The sequence below is a fragment of the Gopherus flavomarginatus genome, chromosome 5 (assembly GCF_025201925.1).
Source record: "Gopherus flavomarginatus isolate rGopFla2 chromosome 5, rGopFla2.mat.asm, whole genome shotgun sequence".
In the NCBI taxonomy this organism is placed as follows: domain Eukaryota; kingdom Metazoa; phylum Chordata; order Testudines; family Testudinidae; genus Gopherus; species Gopherus flavomarginatus.
In genome coordinates this window covers 68,204,763-68,218,098 of record NC_066621.1, presented here as the reverse complement: position 1 = coordinate 68,218,098, position 13,336 = coordinate 68,204,763, and the positions used below count along the sequence as shown (strand labels likewise).

The 13,336-nt window shown below is 42.6% G+C and overlaps 1 protein-coding gene across 3 annotated transcripts in view; it reads right to left on the bottom strand.

The window, feature by feature from the left end:
- The window catches only part of MPPED2 (metallophosphoesterase domain containing 2), a 136,277-nt gene that overhangs the window by 84,766 nt on the left and 38,175 nt on the right, over nucleotides 1-13,336 (bottom strand). The window lies entirely within an intron of this gene.

The window sequence follows — 13,336 nt, the reverse complement described above, 5'->3', positions numbered from 1 at the left end:
AAAGGAAAAAGAGTGAACAGCCAGCATAAGAATAAAATTGATTTGTTTTTAAAAAATGCCTTCAGTTTTAGTAATGTGATGTGTTATCTGTAAGAGAAATAAGACAATTCATAAGAAAACAAAGCCCAGCAGTGTTTTGTTTTTTTTAAATAGGCATATATACCTATTTATGTCCTGACCTGTGTGGCGACCTCCACGCTTAAGTCCAAATTCTTTGCTGGTGTATATTGGCAGAGCATTGTTGAAGTCTATGGGGGTGGTGCCAGTTTATGCAGGCTGAGAATTTGGACCACACAGTGAAAATGTTACAAGAAGAGCTGACAAATAACAGAACTGTGTAATATAAAACAAGATACATGGTACAATATCCCACAAGATCATATCCAGAAAGTGTAACAGAACATTCTACTGAGTCAAATACTATATGGAGCCAAAGGATCTTGTACAGAACTCTGAAGATTTTTAGGTCTTTATTCTCACTACTGCTTCCTAATCCAGACTCAGGTGACGTGTGTGTGTAAAGTGTGGGTTTGTGTGTTCATTAGCTGTCCCTCCCCATCCTCAGTGAAGCATAAGATCAGTGTAAACTAGGAAAAGTTGCAGCAGTTTAACTATGCTGATGTAAACCCCTATCTTTGATATTTAAATAATCCTCATCACCGACTGCATTTAGACTCACAACAACCCTGTGAGTTAGGGAAGCGCTATTACCCTACTTTACAGGCACAGCAATTAAGTGACTTGCCCGCAGTCACACAGGAAGTCTGTGACAGATTAAAGGATTGAACGTGTGTCCTTCAGGTCCTGGAGTACTACCCCAACCACTGGACAGACCATATTCTTCCTTTCTTAGGAGCAACAAACCATCCCAGTGCAAAACAGGGCACGTACTAGTGCAAATTACCCTGACAACCTATTGGGATAAACTTCAGTACTGCAAATCTCATTTTACACTGGTGCAGCCTATTTACATTTGGGGTTTGCACCAGCGTAAATACATTAGAGCAAAGGACAAACTGCTGTATAGACAAGGCCTTAATGGAAGAATACTCTAGCTAGTATTTTTTTTACTACCAAGAATTTATTTACTTTATCACATATACTACAAAACATTTCCTGAATAGTGCCCAAGTGCTACAAAGGTGGATGTGCTAGGAATGGATAGATCACATTGCTACATACTAGTATCCTACAAAGCACAATCATAAATAACTAGGCCTAAACCACAGTTCACTTGTCATATAAATGAATCGAGTTTTTGTTGCATTTGTTCACTTACTTGCTAATTTGTAAAATTCAGTCATTCATAAAGTACCTTCCCAGGTACTGGTACAAATCAGTGAGGGTCAATTGTATTTAGTTGAATTTATTTGCCTGGCCTTTATTTTGCAAGTTGGGTGAGGTAGGAAGGAGCTGTTTGGTATGTAACTTGCACATGTTCCTGTATATTTTTGAATACTGCAAATATTTGTTTCCCCAAAAAATAAAATAATGAGCAGATTGTATGATTATATGGGCCATATAAATGGTTATCACCGTGGGTTTAATTGGAAACTCAAAAAGAAATCCTAACTCCAACACACAATTAATGGTATTTTTGCCACAAGGGTTAGAAATTAATAAGGTTGTTACCATAGAGAAAATCCACTGATCCACTGAGATCACACTGGCAACATGGGCGGAACTGTGATTATAAGCAATAGTGCTTTCTTATTTGGCATCTTCCTTCTCATTACTGAGGCTAAATTGAAAACTTTGAGATATATATTACCAAGTAAATACATGGGTCTCTGCAGCTATGGTCTTATCGACATCTCTTCTTCTAGGAATGGTTCCCCAAGACAATACAAGAAATGAACGTCTGCTTTCATTGCTGTAGCATACTTTGTTCGAGTATGTCTGCATTAGGGATGAATAGCCTCATCGGATCTTGTGGCACCCACTTATGATTGTAAACATTTTTCCCTGCTCCCTCTAGCTCATTCCCAAACACGCTGGTTGTTTCAAGATCTGCTCTGCTACAGGCAATCCTATCAAAGCATGTTATTGGAGACTGGCTTATGGTTACACCTCTACCTCAATATAACGCTGTCCTCAGCAGCCAAAAAATCTTACTGCATTATAGGTGAAACCGCGTTTTATCGAACTTGCTTTGATCCACCGGAGTGCGCAGCCCCGCCCCCCCCCCAACATTGCTTTACTGCATTATATCCGAATTCATGTTATATTGGGTCACGTTATATCAGAGTAGAGGTGTATTTTCTATGCACGCAATAACTAACCTAAAGAGCATAACAAAATCCAAATTCATTAAGAGCTTTTCTTCTCTTTGTGAGTGCTATGATGTTGCTGCATAGCTTTTCCTCTGGATTCGCGCTTAATTTCCTCTGTTATTAAGCAATACTAGTTTAATAAATATCTGAAACTAAACCATTGCAGGTTCTTATACCCAGCCCATCAGATCACCTGACAAGCTGAATATTTCAACATTCTCTTCCGCCAACAGAGGCTTAGGAAAGACGGTGTATTGCTAGTCCTGGCAGCTGAAGTTCTCTATTTATCCACAGCTACAACATAAGCCGCAGCAATGCAAACGTCCCCTACATCACAATGCCAATGAAACTCTCAACTACCTCCTGAGTAAGAAACTCATCACACTCCATATCCATTCAGTCCTTGGTCTGTCCACTGATGTGCACACTTGTTCATTAGGATCTGCACTGAAACCACTTGTTCACTTCACACTAGCCACTCAGGGCATGTCTACACTGGGACAAAAAAACCTATAGTTGGCCCAGGTCAGCTGAGTCAGGCTTACATGGCTTGGGCTCCAGGGCTGTAAAACTGCTGTGTAGATATTTGGGCTCAGACTGGATCCTGAGCTCTGAAAACTTGTGAGGGTGAAGGATATTTTATTCCTGTGTAGACATACCCTCAATGGCCGTAGGATAATAGATTTCAGGCTGGGATTTTTAAAGGAACCAAGGGAGTCACGTATCCAATTCACACTGAAATCCAGTGGGAGAGGGGCATTTAATTCCTTTAATCATAATCATTACCAACCTGAGCAGATTAGAACCAGGGACTGAAAGGAGAAAGGGTCTGTTTTCCTTTAACAATTCCCTGAACCACTCAGCACCCTGTCCTGCCCATCTCCAGGTTTTGAATAAAAAGATCCCAGCTGGCAGAATAAAACACTTCGAAGACTACTCCACTGTCACATCTGGAAGGGGGGAAAGAATGGTAAACACATTTCCAACTTTGTGAACTATAGCCTGACACTGCATGATTTTCCTAGGCAGCCGTAGCTTTCTTTTAACAAAAATAAAGCATATTATTTTTTTCACACGTGCATCTATTTTGATTAATATGGTAACCAGGTAATGGAAAGCACTGGCTGTGACCAAAAGCAGCACTGTATTGACACCCTACACACTACTGTAATTTTATACAAAATATGCCTTGTGAGGTATCATTTGAAAACTAACACATCAATCATCAATATTCTTGTGTAATGTATGTATGAAATGCATATTAAGAGTTATGAGCATAAGATGAAATTATGAGTTCAGACTGTGGAGTGAGTCAGCCAGTTTCTCAAAGACAAAGGACCAGCTGACACCACTATCCAGCTGTTATCAAAGTTGCAATCACCTGTCAAGTGGCCATTCTTTGGCAATGGAGGGGGCAGGAACAGACTGATATGCATTTCAGAATAATAATATGGGATCTCTTTCACCACAAGACTCCATGTCTTCTTTCTCCCAGCTGGAATGAACTTAACTAGGGGTAACCCTCAAGAAACTGACTTTCAAAAGGGTGAGTGGACTATAAAAGTGAGGGGCAAAAATACCCCAGCACATCTCTCTCTTTCTCTCTCTCTCCTCAATTCTACCTAAAACAACAAAGGAACTGGCCCTTTGTCTTTGTGGGCAGCTCCCAACCTGAGCATTTGGTCCGCTATGTTGCTAGGAACATGTGGTAAAGATTTTACCTTGAACCAAGTCTAGCTTGCTAAGTGTTAACTACTAGGAAGCATTTTATCTTTATTTTTCTTGTAACTGTTTCTGACTTTAATACCTTATATTTGTGCTCACTTTAAATCTCTCTCTCTCTCTCTCTCTCTCTCTCTATAATTAAATAAACTTGTTTTATTTTTAATCTAAACTAATCCAGTGCTGTTTGGTAACTTCAGTTAAAAGTATCGAATTGTTGAATATTGACCCTTTACTGGGGTAATGGACCTTTAATATCTGAACTGTCCAGGAAAAGGCAACGAACAGGTTTTGGGAAAATTCAGGACTAGGAGTGTGTTGGAGTCGCTTTGCAAGTAGTAACCAAAGCTTATAGAAGCCAGAGTTATGACTGGAGTATTGCTGACAGGCTGCTGAGGTCACAGTTGCTGGACTAGGGTTGCAGCTATACACGGACTCAGGGTATGACCTGCATGCTGGTAGGCTGCTTGTGAGCAGCTCTGGTTGGACAGTACAACAGCAAAGCACTGAGAGGCACCCAAAGGTGCAGGGCAGGCGGTGACACAACCTCTCACTAGTCTGGACTGCATCCCAGAATGTGACACTAGGGTAAAAATTTTAAAGCACCCTGGATGTCATAGGAGCCTACGCCCCATTTTCAAAAGTGGTCTCATAAATCTAAGTGACTTAAATGCTTTTCACATTTTTTTTCCTGAGAATTCTAGAGTGCTCTATGCCCAATTAATGATCTCCTATTAGATACCTGACCATCAAATGCTTTCTAAGATTAAGAAGAGTAATGATAAATTCTGCACTCTCTGGGGTAACACATATGCGAAATAAATTCTATGACAACAGAGTTTACGAATCAGAAGCAATAGGGGGTATGTATATTATGCACAGACCCTGCGCCCCAAAACAACTGCTCAATTTAAAATAAGGTGCTTTTACCATCAGCTTTCCAGCTCTAACCTCCTGCCCTATAGAAGACCCCTTGTCTAAAGGCTCCTCATTACACTAATATATTAGCTTGAGAAGTGTGGAAATGAGCAGAGGTGTGGGTGGATGGGTCCATCACCATCTATAAAAATCTACCTCCACTAAACCAATGTGGCAGCTCTGAGCAAAGCACAGTAGCTTATGGCACTATATTGACAAAAGGCCACATGGGGGCTAGGAGAGCTAAGTGTCAGTGTAAAGGCAGAGTCTTCAGCATATCTCAACACACACTGCAGCAAGGTGAGACTAGCTTCCACAGCACTAATGCAGCTGACTAGAAATTCTATGGTGGCTTCATTTACATTTTAAAAATTAATGTGTTACTAAAAATGAAAATAAATACTGCAATCATTGCAACATCCCCTGTGTAATGATTTTCATATTAAATTTCATTTATTTTGCATTGTTTCCACATTTTCAGTTTGGGATATGCCACAAATATTTTAGTGACAATGCACAACTGCGCTGCAGAAGTTATCAAGGGGGAAAGCTAGAGGTTTTGGCAGCTATGGCCAGAGACAACTGGAGCTTTTGGCACATGGGGAGGCATGAGACATTGAACACTGGAATAAGTACATTAGCTGGATGTTTCTACTCAGTAGTGAAATAGTTAATGTTGATATGTAGTCATCTCTCGATTTCAGACCAATGTCTCAGGCCTGGTCTACACTACACGTTTAAACCGAATTTAGCAGCGTTAAACCGATTTAACCCTGCACCCGTCCACACTATGAGGCCCTTTATATCGATATAAAGGGCTCTTTAAACCGATTTCTGTACTCCTCCCCGACGAGAGGAGTAGCACTGAAATCGGTATTGCCATGTCAGATTAGGGTTAGTGTGGCCGCAGATCGACGGTATTGGCCTCCAGGCAGTATCCCACAGTGCACCATTGTGACCGCTCTGGAAAGCAATCTGAACTCGGATGCACTGGCCAGATAGACAGGAAAGCCCCGCGAACTTCTGAATTTCATTTCCTGTTTGCTCAGCGTCGAGCTCTGATCAGCACGGGTGGCGATGCAGTCCCAAATCCAAAAAGAGCTCCAGCATGGACCATACGGGAGATACTGGATGTGATCGCTGTATGGGGAGACAAATCTGTTCTATCAGAGCTCCATTACAGAAGACGAAATGCCAAAGCAGTTGAAAAAATCTCCAGGCTATGATAGACAGAGGCCACAGCACAGTGCTCTGTGACAAGCGTAACGGAAAGCCAAAGAATTAAATGGACACTCATGGAGGGAGGGAGGGGGTACTGAGGACACCAGCTATCCTACAGTCCCCGCAGTCTCCGAAAAGCATTTGCATTCTTGGCTGAGCTCCCAATGCCTGTAGGGTCACACACATTGTCCGGGGTGGTTCAGGGTATATCTCGTCAATTTACCCCCCTCCCGCCCCGTGAAAGAAAAGGGAAAAAAATTGTTTCTTGACTTTTTTCAGTGTCACCGTATGTCTACTGCATGCTGCTGGTAGACATGGTGCTGCGGCACTGAACAGCAACATCCTCTCCCCTCCTCTCCCCTGTGGCAGATGCTACAGTACAAAATGACTGATAGCCATCCTCATCATCCTGTGAGTGCTCCTGGCTGGCCTCAGTGAGGTTGGCCAGGGGCGCCTGGGTTAATATAGGAATGACTCCCAGTTATTCCCAGCAGATGGTACAGAACGGCTGGTAACCGTCTTCATCATAGCAATTGGGGGCTGAGCTCCATCAGCCCCCCCTTTCATGTCTAAAGAAAAGATTCTGTACTGCCTGGACTATCATAGCAGCGAGAGGCTGGGCTCCTCTCCCCCGCCAACATTTAATGTCCTGCCTGGACTATCATGGCTAGCGGGAGGCTGCCTCCCCCTCATTTTATCTCACTAAAAAGTCTGTGTTTCTTACTCCTGCATTCTTTATTACTTCATCACACAAATGGGGGGACCCTGCAACGGTAGCCCAGGAGGGTTGGGGGAGGAGGGAAGCAACGGGTGGGGTTGTTGCAGGGGCATCCCCTAGAATGGCATGCAGCTCACCATTTCTGAGGGATCTGACACAGAGCGGCTGTGCTCTCTGGTTCTCTGGTACACTGGTTCTCTAGTACACTTGCCTCATATTCTAGGCAGGACTGACTCTACTTTTAGATACAACACAAAGGAGGGAATGACCCGGGGAGTCATTCCCATTTTTGTCTTTGCGCCCCTGGCCGACCTCAGCGAAGGCCAGCCAGAAGCACCCATGACAGCAGCAGACGGTACAGAATGACTGATAACCGTCATCTCATCGCCAATTTACAATGGCATGGCAGACAGTGCAATAGGGATGGTAACCATCTCTGCTACTTTGCAAAGGCAAATGAATGCTGCTGTGTAGCGCTGCAGTACCGCCTCTGTCAGCATCATCCAGTATACATACGGTGACAGTGACAAAAGGCTAAATGGGCTCCATGGTTGCCATGCCATGGCGTCTGCCAGGGCAATCCAGGGAAAAAGGACGCGAAATGATTGTCTGCCATTGCTTTAATGGAGGAAGGAATGAGTGATGACATTTACCCAGAATCACCCACGACACTGTTTTTGCACCGTAATGCATTGGGATCTCAACTCAGAATTCCAATGGGCGAGGGAGACTGGAGGAACTATGGAATAGCTACGGGATAGCTACTCACAGTGCAACGCTCCAGCAATCGACGCTAGCCTCGGTACATGGACGCACACTGCCGAATTATTGTGCTTTGTGTGGCCACATGCACTCGACTTTATACAATCTGTTTTACAAAATCGGTTTACGTAAAATCGGAATAATCCTGTAGTGTAGACGTACCCTCACTGAGATGAATGGGGCAGTCCAGATTTCTCAGAGCTACTGTTGCAGGCTCTCTGCAGAATGAGGCAGAGAGCACTGCATCAGTTAACTTCACTATCAGGAAGGCTGCCTTCCCTCCTCGTGCGCCCCTTTTGGTGTGTGGAGAAGCCAATCCCCAAATCCCCTTCCCACCAATTATGGAAGATTTCCAGGAACACTGCAACTTCTGCCTGGCAGAACTTCCAATCCTCTCACTGGGAACACCCCACATAGGGAATCATGCAGGTAGGTAAAACATTTACACGCATCACACACACACATTTTATTTGTCCTCTCAGGCATTTTTTAACATAAATTTTAGCAGCAATATTATTGTGTACAGTCTACTGTTCTTAAACTGCCTTGTTGGTTTTGCTACAGGGGATCAACTTTGGGGCCACCATAAAGGATCTTGAAATTTTACCCTTTTCCAGATCTGCTAGCTGTAGTAATGGATATTGGCCATGCCTTTATTATCTGTTCTTTGTCACCTAACAATGTTTTCTCCAGTGGAGTATGTCCACATCTGAATTTTTAGCCGTGCTTTAAATACTGCAATTGTAAATTCTGGTGTACAAAACTGTCTGTTACTACCCAATCTAAACTATAGGTTACAGCAACAAAAATTAATGCCTAGCAATCAGCAACACACGTGTCTCCTGGTACAAACATTTGTGTAATATCTATACTAGAATTTACAGTGGTATTAGTCAATATGTGCTAATCATATGTTAAAAGACAACAACAAAATTCAAGTGTCACCTTCGTAAGGCAAAAGTAACGTTCACACATGTTATTTCTGTGGGTCATTTAGAGGGGCAATAAATTAAATATCATATATTAAAACATAGCTGTGTTATTAATATTAACTAAACGTTTTAATCATTTACTTTTCACCATTCATACTTTTCACCACCAGTCGTGATGAATTGGGTTTGGTTTTATACTTTACTGTCCTCTTACAGAGTGCCCTGTTACCCCTATTTCAAATTTTGTAAATTAAACACTCTGCAGTAAAATCAGTATGCTCAGAAATCCTCCTCCCTCCCCCTGCAGGAACAAAGTACAAATATTTCCAGCAAATGCACTTAAAACAAGCTTGGTTCTAAGTGCTGATACCTCCCCAACTCGTCTATGGCTTTAAGAAAACATATTTGTACTGGATATACAAAAAGAATAGATTTCCCGGAGCATGGCCCCTTTCTCTCTGTGGGCATGAAACTACACACACACGTGCACATAGATGGGGTTTATGAAAAATAAAGGGAGGACATTTCTGTGAAAGCGCCTTCTTAAAATATTGACTACACATCATCAGGGTTTCCAACTCTTGTGATTTTATCATAAGTATCGTTGTATTTGTTAATTTTCTTAAAGCCCCAGTTCTGGAGTCACATAATTATGTGAGAATCACAGCTTTCATGTTAAAAAAAAAAAAAGAAGAAAGAGTATGTTTCTCGCTCTCCTAGTGCAGAGAAATGCATGAAAATATGACCTGAGTGCACCCTGAAGCCTTGGAAATCAAAAGGCAAATAAAAAATACCAACATTTTTTATTTATTTTAAATCTCATAATTAAGCCAATTTTGCGATATGGGGAAGCTCGATTTATAATTTTGGAATGCTTTCTGTTGGCAATACGGCATTATGGTCAAATTCTGAATAAATACCTCCAATGGGTGCACATGCACATTATTTTGGAAGCAACACTTCAGCATCTGCCTTTAAAAATTGGATCCAAAATATTACAATCATTTTTCAAATGAATGTAACCGTAAATTGACATGCTACTAAGAACTGTATCACGGGGTGTACTGGCGTAAACACACCAGTAAATGGCACATCCCTCCAAAAATAAAAATTGGGTAAGGGTATGAACATTCGGCAGTTGTGCATACTGAGGGAAAAATAACTTAAATGACATATATTCCAATCCCCCAGTTACCAGATCTGTGGACATGGAGAAAAGGTTAGCAACATGTATAGCTAGTTCTTATTAAAAAGGAGTTGTGATCCACTAGTATGCTCCAGAAACCTTACATTCATCATACAGGACACCTGCTTCCAAAATGATCTGAATAATATTGCTGAGTAAAAATGTGAGGTCCCGAATTCATTCTACTGACCTCAGTGATTACATCATTTCACCAAGTTAAATAAAAAATTCCTAAGAAACCTTCTGCAGAATTTTTTTTAAAATTGTCTTAATATAATAAAAAAATTGGACAATTGATTAACTTTTCAATATTTATAATTGTTGCTCCCAACCTTGAAATGGGAACTACAAGCACATTGGCAAATGGACAGACAGGTTGTCTGGTAAGTTCTCTAAACATATCCATTACTGAAAGGAAGACTAGTTAGTAAGCAACTTCGTACAGCATTAACTCTCAGTGTATCACAACCGATATCTTGAGATCTCCAGCAAGAGAATATACTGACAATGAGAATATACACTGGAAAATGACAACGTTATACCGTGTTAACTGATGCATTAAATACTTAGTAGCACTCACTATACACAAGACTGTTGTGTATGAAATCGTGTTAGCTGTTTGTAGTCAGGCTGCTATATCCACAGTAACAAATATTCAACATCATGTTCATTAACAGATGTTATAACATCATGCCAGTTCCCACTGTAGACAGGCCCCCAAAGACACTTTTTTCTACCCTGTCTAGAAAAAGAAGCACACCAGGGTAATAACACCTTTCTTATTCTTACTATCAGATACTAAATTTACACATATGTCTAAGAACAGATTATCACCAAATATTTAAAACATCAGTTTTCATCCAAAAATCTTTATGCACTTGTAACTTCCATTGAAATCTCTAGGAGTTTTCTGTGGGACTGTAAAATGGAGCCCTAAATGTATTTGAGAGAGGTGATATTTGTGACCCAATGCAAAGCCTTTGAAAAAACTGCATTTATCAAACTGTAAAACGATTCTGTGCATGCATTTCTACTCATGCCAGTGTTTCCAACAATTATCATTGCAGGGAAATTTCGGATTCTGTAATCATAGGTTCCAACTCCATGGGTGCTCCAGGGCTAGAGCACCCATGGGAAAAAAATGGTGGGTGCTGAGAAGCCAGCTCCTCTCCTTCCTGCCAGCAGCCCCACCGATCAGCGCCTCCCCGTACCTCCTACCTACCGCAGATCAGTCTTTTTTGCAGTATGAAAGAGGTGCTGGCGGGGTAGAGGGAGGAGTGCGTGGGGGGCATGCCTGGGGGAAGGGGCGGAACAGGGCAGAAGAGGCGGGGCGGGACTGTAGCGGGGTGGGAAGAGGTGGGGTGGGGGCTTGGGAGGAGTGGGGGCAGGAAGAGGTGGAGTGGGGGTGGGGACTGGGGCAGACCCGAGGAGGGGGCAAGCACCCCCTGGCACATTAGAAATTTGGCATCTCTGTCTGTGATACAGTTTATGGAGCTGCTTACTCCCAGGGATAGCTATGAGGTTAAATAGAAAAAAGATTGACTAGCTATCTGCTGTTACAACTTGTGTAAAAGAAAATAAACTTCAAAAAAACTGTCCTATAAACAGTTTTAGTAACAACTTCCAATCCTTTACAAATATTAACAATTTAAGACCCAAGCGTTGGTTAATCCTCAAGCTATGACTGGAATAGAAGCACAGAGAGGCTGAGTCAGATTTTCAAAGGTATTTAGATGCAGATAGATGCATAATTGGATTTTTAAAGGTGCCTAAGTAGTTAGGACCTAACCAGTTTATCTGCTTTTAAAAATCCCATTAGACTCCTGACCAGATGTATAGATGCCTAAATACCTTTAAAAATCAAGGTCTAACTGACTTGTCTAAGATTTCACAGGAAGCCAGTGGCAGAGTTGAGAACTGAATCCAACAGCCTTGACTCTGAGACCCTAAGTGGGGTCATGACACTAGCAGATGGGGTCGCAGCGATCTCTAGAGCGCACAGGATGCCATTTTGCTTCACACAACATGACCTTGCATGTATAGTGCATATGAGGTCACAAAGCATGGAGGATGCCATTTTGCTCTACACGATGGCATCCTCCACAGAGCATGACCTCACATGCACCATACATACAAGATCAGGCTGTTTGGAGGATGCCATTTTGTGGAGCAAATGGTATACCCCATGCAGCATGATCTCACACATATTGTGTATGTGAGGTCACACTTTGCAGAGGACACCACTTTGCTCAGCATCCGCCATGCTGTCTGGAGTCCTGGAGGAAATATTTCATTAAAATGGGGTCATGCTAGCAAAAAGAGTGGGAACCACTGCTCTAAAGCCAGTTCTACACTAGAAACATTTGCCAGTATAGTTATGTGATTTTTAACATTTTTACACCTGCAAAAGACCTAATGTAGATGCTCGTATATTGGCAAAATACATGTTTTTACCAATACAGCTCATTTCATTTGGGGCTATATCAGAATGTCACACCACAGTCCCTACCTGGAGGGCACACACCCCACCCCCACGCAAGGCGACAGCATGACAGGTATGCCAGGCTCAGCTGCACTTTTTAGATTCCCCAGTAACTCCATGCAAGCTCTCTTGACACAATAATATCTTTGGGGCTGATTTATTATAAGACATTGTGCAAATGGTTCAAAAATAAGCCCCAAACACGTTTTCTATTTTTCTTACCTCATGTAAACAGTAATTTATATCACCTGACATCTTCATCCCACAACACCCCAAATATCACGCACTGGCACCTCTGACCATGACCAGACTCTCTGTCAGTCCTCCTCTGTCCTTATACCCAGACAGCCACGCTAACCCTTCTTACTGTAAACCCTGCTCTTCCCAACAACTACCCCACAGCCTGTCTGCTGGGAGATAATCTTTACCAGGAGAGTATCCCTTACTCTTCCTGGCCCTCTCATGATTCTTCTGGGTCCAGCTCTCTGGTCCTGGAGATCTTTCCAGGTAAGCTTCTCTGCTGCTCCCCTACCTTCAGCCCTCTCTGGGCCTCAGCTCTCTCTCTGCTGCACCTGACTTCCGCTCTCTCCAGTCCTGGCTCTCTGGTTTGGGGATGCCAGCCGGCAAACCCCTCTTGCTGTTCCCCTGCCTTCAGCTTTCTCCCAGGGACCAAATATACAGTCTTTGGTAGCTCTCATCTGCCTTAACTCCCACTCAGGCAGCTCTGATTCATAAGGTCTCCCTCAACTCACTTGGTCTCCTCCAACTGACTGGGTCCTCTCCCTGTCTCTGATTCTTCCTGGTCCCTTATAGCCCACAGGTACTGTCACACCATCTTAATCAGCCAAACAAGAACACCTGTTCTGGCACAGGGTCACTGGACCTACTTCCTTCACAAGGGCCAACTCCTGCATGACACAGCAAAAGCACATTTGCTGGTACAAATGGTGTCTCCACTAGAAGGGTTTGTCTGTATAGCTATACCAGCAAACCCTTTCTAGGTTAGGCAAGTCCTTAGACTCCTGCTATATAACCATTAGGCACACTGCCTCCCTAAATCTATTTCAGTCAGATGTCCTGGAATCCTAAATTCACAACTTTGCAGATCATTCAGATGCCCAT